The 7927-nt window shown below is 37.2% G+C and overlaps 1 long non-coding RNA gene across 1 annotated transcript; it reads left to right on the top strand.

Annotated features, from left to right (window-relative positions):
- Nucleotides 1-805: 805 nt before the first annotated feature.
- Nucleotides 806-3542, top strand: LOC132609984 (uncharacterized). Its single transcript, XR_009570977.1, has 2 exons — nt 806-1003; nt 3144-3542. It is a non-coding gene; the product is annotated as an uncharacterized LOC132609984 (long non-coding RNA).
- Nucleotides 3543-7927: the final 4385 nt, after the last annotated feature.

Here is a 7927-nt window from a genome sequence, read left to right on the forward strand (position 1 = left end):
CACCCAATTTTGTCCCTCTTTTATTTAATCTACTCGGGTTTCTAAATTTACTGACGAGCTAAATACTTTATTTTTCAAAATATTTTATTGCTACTACTATTAATATCACTACTTTTATTTTCAACATTATGAGCATTACTTTATCATAAATTTTAAATGTTCGTCATCGTTTCATTTTTTCCGGTTTGGAATCGTTAAATTAATTACAAGACAACACTTTGTAAAATCTTTATTTCTTACATATTGATTATTAATTGTCTTTACATAGTATATGTTGTACTAGTTATTAAATTAGAAGCCCAAAAATAATTAAATAGCGGATGAAGGATCAACAATTCTCAGCCAAATTAATGGCCCAAAATACAAACACAATATTTTCAACCCAACAGACCAGCCCATTGGATTAAACTTAAATCAGCCCACATTTTACCCGGTCCAGCCCAAACGAAATTGACCCGATCCGGCCCACTACAATTAAAACCCATTTCCCCTTCTCTTATTCCCTTCACTCCAACCCTAATCCCTTTCCCTCTTCAGCCTCCTCCTCTCTCCTCACTCTCACGCTCCCCGCCTCCTTCATCTCCCGCTCCCCTCACGCTCCCTCCACTCACTTCTGTTCCCCACCACGTCTGTCTCTCCACTTCCCCGTGTGCCCCCACGTTCTCTGTCGCCCACTCACCTTTGTTCCCCACGCCACTCGCTGCACCCCGCTCCTCTTCCTCTTTCATTTAAACCCTAATCACAATACTATAAATAATCCTAATTTGGGAGGAGATCAGGGGGGATTTTTCTGTATTTTGGGAGGATTTTCAGTTTTTGGGGAGGGAACTGAGCATCGTTTTAGAAAAAGAGGGATTTTTGTTGAGCAAGAAACCTAAGAAACTTGGACAAAAGATCTGGAATCTACAAATTTTCCTTACAAAAACACAGTTACTTTAATCGGGTTCGTTCGAGTTCGAGTAGAGATCCGAGATTCATACCCCGTTCACTGCACCTACAAAAGGTCAGTAAACCTTTCCCTTTTCTTTATTTTTTAGTATTCTGCGTATTGAGTTTTAATTTATGATCATGTGTTAGTTAACAGCTGGGTTGGCAGTGATTTAGTTTAGTCGAACTTAGTATTAGTTAATATAGCGTATTCTCAATGATTGCGGCACTCGGGTATGTTAGTATAGCCAAAGATGTTTGCTGGTAATAGTAATGTTCAAGCATGTCTTATTTGTGTAAGTGTTGATTTTCTATTTGAGAGTATGGGAGATATACCCAAAATATACTAGATGTATACAGTTCCTGCATGCGTTTGAGCTATAAGAATTTGTACATTGGAGTATATATCGTGTATATCAGTTATATGGACTCTGAATTATTAGCTTGTGCGTCATAATGATAATAAGTTGGATCTGAACTTTAATTGTTTGCTTCATTGGATTGCTCGTTATTGGTTTCTATATTCTGAATATCGTGGGTATCATTTGAGTTTTTGTCTTGTTTATTAGGAATCTAAAATTAATTGAGCATGGTTGAGTTCCTTTACGATTTAGATAGTCAATTTCCTACCAACTTTCAATTTGTGTGCAGAGTATGACATTTTGCCCAGTTCTGTTTTATTCATGTATTTTGTCGCTAAATGGGTTTGTGCCTGATCTGAAATGTCGTTAGTGTATTCGGTTTTGTGTTAATTGCTCTTCCTGTTCAGTTAGGTTTATATGTTAATTTCTAGTTCAGGCATGTTTATGCTCGTTCTAATTCCTGTTTAATTGTATCGATATGTCGGTTGTTAGTTTAGTTCAGGTTTGGTTTAAGTTCGGCATGCTTCCGCCGTTAGTAGATTATTGGTCCTCATTATGTTGTCTGAATGATATCAGTATAGACATGAGTTTTAAACATACATTATTGTCCTAGTGTGTATTCTAAGCAATTCGGATCATAGGAATTTGTTATAAATAATTAGTTAAGCTTCAGCTCTTGTCTGGCAGTTTAGAGAAGATACAATGACACATGGTTGCTTAGACTCAATCTAGGTAGCATGACATTTAATCTCTTAACCTTGCTGATCATTACTGTCAAATGGCTTTGTTATGTTTGCCTGATCTTGTCCCTTTGGTGATTGACTGTTGACTGAACCTGCATATGCTTGCCACTCATGAAATACCCTTAAAGAATAAATTACACTCGTCTATGCTTTTCACTCGGGATTAACTTACTTCAGAACCATCATGTGACTTAAGTTGTTCTCTTCCTTCATTGTGTTTTCTTAAGTCTTATTGGCCTTACCATTTATTTACTGGAATAAGTAGCATTGATCCCACTTGCCTATTCTGCTGAGTTTTAACTGGACCATTTGCATTCATGCTTGCTGATTTTGCTATGACCATTATACTTGAATGTTTTCCTCTGCCTTTGTCTCTTAAGTATTCGAGCCTACAGTGCCAAAAGGAAAATTATTCATTGAAGCAAAAGTTTTCTTTTCTTTTAAATCTCTTATTTCCTGTTTCTCTTTGAGCCTTATTAGATATGTGGAGGGTCATATTCTAATGATTTCATCTCGTCTACTTATTTTCCACATCCAGATCTGCTCCTTGTCCTAGTTAAAGACGCACAATGTATGTTTTAATCATGTTGTAGTATGAGTCGTTGGATGTAGATTTTAATGCATATAGGAATCATGACAACTTTTGGTATTCCTTTGAATTTATGTGATAAAGGGTGAGCCATTAGCTTAATCTCAACTCAGCATTTTGGTTCTTTCCTGTGATCCTAGATAACTTAAGCAAGCTGCACATTTGAAATTAACACCAACTGTTTCCTTTATGTTGCTATGTTATATTCCTTTTGGGTTTGTGTTTGTTCTTTGTCTGTTTGCTGAATTAAATGTCACTTCTTAGAGACAAAATTAGACTTGAATAACTACCTCTCCTCACTGCAGTCATTGGTCGTGTTTAGTAGGAAATTGAATTAGATTGTTTTCGTCTCTATACACTTAGTCACATATACATCTGCAATGCCTTCTTTGGACTTACATGTTGATATGAATTAAATGATAATGTCGCTGCACTTTGTTCACTCGCCTTTCTTTTATAAGTATTATATCATTATATTGATCTTTTTTCTTTTCATGTTTATGCATGACTATCGCCCGCGAGTCCAAGCGATTCCTCATCTTCCCCGCATTTCGACGTTGGGCCAAAAGCCCAACACAACTCTACTCGAGTCGGCTTAATATGGTAGCAGTCCAGCCTGCAGCACAAACAGAAAACATAAATTCTAGGCTAAAACCCAATAGGCCCGACCACTGTAGCAGCAGTCCAAGAAAAAATGGGCCTAACCCATTCACTCTTCACTCCCTTCATCATTTTTATAGTCGTGTATTTTATTTGCCTTGTATGACTAACATTTTATTTTGTCTCACTAGATTAAATGAACCATAGTAAAGTTAGTAGGACTTAGTTTAGTAATGGGTAGCTAGTTTCACAAATTACATTCACTTCCATTTTCTAAATTATTTATAGTATTTATAATATTTTGAGTAATTACTTTTCAAATAGTATGCCTACATATTTTGGGTTAAGGGTATCATTTTTCATTCTTACCATCTTAGGAATCTTAGAACGTCACTAACACATAATATGAATTCGATTATATTTACAAACGTTTTCAAGATTTACCCAATTATACATATTTTAGTTAAAATTAGCTAAGTAAAGAATGATAGAAATAGAAAGAACTCATGACTCTTTTCATCATATTTAAGAACATAAGTCTAGGCATTTCCATTCCACCATATTCATATGAATATCATTTTTACTTAAAAGATCACATTCGTCGCGTTTATCTCTTTAAAGACTATTATTCATAAGCAAATCATCTTACTCTTTTATAAATCTTATTTTGAACAACATTACCATTTCTATTTAAAGCCTCAACAATATCTTTAAATATCATTCAACATTTTCCTCTTTTATGCAAAATTATTATGTCTTCCACAAGTATCATTCTAAACAATACTATTTTACTTTCGTTTAAAATCTTAACAACGTTTATAAGTCGTATTTCAAAACAACATTAGAAATACCCCTTTTTTTATATACAATTTTTTTTTTTTTTTTACAAGTTCTATTTTAAATAACATTCTTACATATCTATCTATAACTTTAGCCATACTTAAGAAACTGCTTTCCTTTTTCTATAACACTATATCTACATTTAGCCTAATTAGTTTTAAGTCCGGTCGGTTAACCATTGTTAATGGGTCTTAAAGGGTGCCTAATACCTTCCCTTTAGACTAATTGAACCCTTACCTAGAATCTTAAGTTTCGCAGACCTTAAACAGAGTTAACTTTAAACATAACTTTAATAAACTTTAGGTGTCCTAATTCACCATAAATAATTAGGTGGCGACTCCTTAACACAAACAAAAAACAGGAATCTTCAATACGTCGTACTTCTAACTTTAACTCTCCGGGGTTAAAAATGGGGTGTGACAGCTTGGCCACTCCGCTGGGGACTATACCTAGGTTCTAACCATAACGGACTTAGATTTAATTAAGCTTTGTGCGCTAACTTAGTTACTTTATTTGCTTAAACTGTTTTACATGCTATAAATTGTTTGCGTGTTTAATTGTTGTTTGATATAAACTGTTTAAGTGTTACTGCTTTGATAAATTTGTCATTCCGTTCATATTTCTTCCACTCCTGGAAAACTCACACATATTCACACACTTAAAACGGCTTCGCGGTTCGCGCCCGTGCACTACTAAATTACCCCTTTAGTTGGATTGATCTTGTGGATTTAGTCGATCGGCGGTGCAGTCGACGGCCACGGACTTTCCACTCCCAAGTTGTCCGCTTGGGGGAACCTTTTGTCATAGGAAGCCAACTCTTAGTCAGCCTAAGATAGAGCTAAACCAACACCCTTTATTAAGCGCATACATTTCATGACCTAGGAGGTTTAATACCCTTGGTGTATTAAATTCATTAGATGACTTTACCCAAACGTCCAAGTGGGTTCATGACCCCGAGTGACACTAATCATACTTTATATGCATGTTTGAAGGATAGTTGTGCCTAAATATTGACTATTTGCTCTAATTAATTAAACTTTAGGAGGGAGGGCATGACTAATATTTCTATGACAGGTATGATGTTGTATCGGAGTTCATCAACAAATGACGAAGACCAAAGATATCAAAAAATAGAGCTAGGTGTCATATTTACTTTACTTAGATTAGGAAGCATTTTATATTGTACTCATTCGACATGTAATAAATATTACATTATTCTTGTACTTTATTTTGGGAAATAGAATTTGTTTAATTAATCAAAAGCAATGGGATGACGTATTATGGCACACTTTACCCTTCAAACAAACGATAGGCCTACCTCTGGCACAAAGAGGTCACACGCATATTAGGACGCGTTATTATCTTTTGGTATAATCGTTTACATTTGTTTGACAATTTGTTTGACTCTATTTGATGAATTAGTTGCTACATGCCTTACTTGACTTTACGTGATTATGACTTTACCTAGACATATGTTAATGAGACTAACATCATTTGCACTTTATGTATTTTTTATTTTTATTCCCAAAAGAGTTGATTCGTGTTGACACTCAATGGCCGACCATCCTTACATCATAAGGTCAAAGACGTCATCGTTACCTGAACGTAGTTGGGTTGTTCAAGGAAATGAAATTACTATGTCTGATCCGGCCGCATCTATTTCAACTGGTGTAGAAAACATCGTGATCTCTAGCGATCCGCCCGAGACTTTCGAACACGAAACTGCTATTCAACGGGATGAACATATCGCCCGCCTGACTCAAGAAATTGAGAATCTACGTGGAGAACTAAATCGGGTTAGGGACTTGACCAATTTATCCATCACACTCCAAAATTCACCTCCTGAACCTAGGAATACTGCACCCGACCCACCTCGTTTCCCATCACTCGAATCCCCAGTTCCTGAGCATTTTCCTCCCAAAAACAATGCACCTACCAACAACAACTTACCTCCGATCACCCCCGCAAATCCACCAAATCCATCATCCGCCTATACTCCCCCACAAAGTCAACCACCCACTTACACTAACTATACTCCTCCACAAAATCAACCACCCACCTACACTACCTATGCTACTCATAATCCACCACCCGTCAACCCCCCAAGTCAATCGCTAGTTCACACTCCCTATGTTCCTTTACCCACCAACACTAATCCACTACCCAAAACCACTCCTCTAAACCCACCAGATCAACCACCTATAAACACCACTTATAACACGCCACCTCCAGTCCAAAACACCCCCACCGTCCAAACTTATCCAACCCAGCATCTACAAGGGGCACACTTTGTCACCCCAAATGCACAATATGTTCCTCCGGTATATGACACAGAAACACAAGCCTTTACCAACCCAGTAGCGGTCAGGTTCCAACCCGAGGTAGATCAATACGAAGAAATGGAAAGGGATGCAAAGGCAGGGGCAGATAACATATTGCTAAAAGAGATCCACAGTCTCAAAGAAGCAATGAGAAACCTTCAAGTTGCTAGAGGAACTAAGAGTGTAGAATATGAGGATCTCTGTGTTCAACCTGACGTCGATTTACCCGTAGGTTACAAACCGCCGAAATTTGATACATTCAATGGAACAGGCGACCCTCATACACACTTAAGGGCTTATTGTGACAAACTGGTTGGAGTGGGCAGAGACCAGAACATAAGAATGAAGCTCTTCATAAGAAGCTTATCCGGCGAAGCACTTACTTGGTATACACAACAGGACGTCCGTAAATGGCGGGGTTGGAGTGACATGGCACAAGACTTTATGGACAGGTTCAGTTTTAACACCGATATCACGCCGGATAGAGTCTACATGACTAAGTTGACCAAGAAAGTAGCTGAGACATTCCGCGAGTATGCGTTACGTTGGAGATCAGAAGCGGCCAGGGTTCAACCTCCGATGAATGATAGAGAAATGACTGCTACCTTCATTGAATGCCAGGCTGGCATATTTTACGAGAAAATGATAGGTATGATGGGACAAAAATTCACAGAAGTTGTCCAAATAGGTCGTTGGATGTAGATTTTAATGCATATAGGAAGCATGACAACTTTTGGTATTCCTTTGAATTTATGTGATAAAGGGTGAGCCATTAGCTTAATCTCAACTCAACATTTTGGTTCTTTCCTGTGATCCTAGATAACTTAAGCAAGCTGCACATTTGAAATTAACACCAACTGTTTCCTTTATGTTTCTATGTTATATTCCTTTTGGGTTTGTGTTTGTTCTTTGTCTGTTTGCTGAATTAAATGTCACTTCTTAGAGACAAAATTGGACTTGAATAACTACCTCTCCTCACTGCAGTCATTGGTCGTGTTTAGTAGGAAATTGAATTAGATTGTTTTCGTCTCTATACACTTAGTCACATATACATCTGCAATGTCTTCTTTGGACTTACATGTTGATATGAATTAAATGATAATGTCGCTGTACTTTGTTCACTCGCCTTTCTTTTATAAGTATTATATCATTGTATTGATCTTTTTTCTTTTCATGTTTATGCATGACTATCGCCCGCGAGTCCAAGCGATTCCTCATCTTCCACGCATTTCGACGTTGGGCCAAAAGCCCAACACAACTCTACTCGAGTCGGCTTAATATGGTAGCAGTCCAGCCTGCAGCACAAACAGAAAACATAAATTCTGGGCTAAAACCCAATAGGCCCGACCACTGTAGCAGCAGTCCAAGAAAAAATGGGCCTAACCCATTCACTCTTCACTCCCTTCATCATTTTTATAGTCGTGTATTTTATTTGCCTTGTATGACTAACATTTTATTTTGTCTCACTAGATTAAATGAACCATAGTAAAGCTAGTAGGACTTAGTTTAGTAATGGGTAGCTAGTTTCACAAATTACATTCACTT

The sequence above is a fragment of the Lycium barbarum genome, chromosome 9 (assembly GCF_019175385.1).
Source record: "Lycium barbarum isolate Lr01 chromosome 9, ASM1917538v2, whole genome shotgun sequence".
Classification (NCBI taxonomy): Eukaryota; Viridiplantae; Streptophyta; class Magnoliopsida; order Solanales; family Solanaceae; genus Lycium; species Lycium barbarum.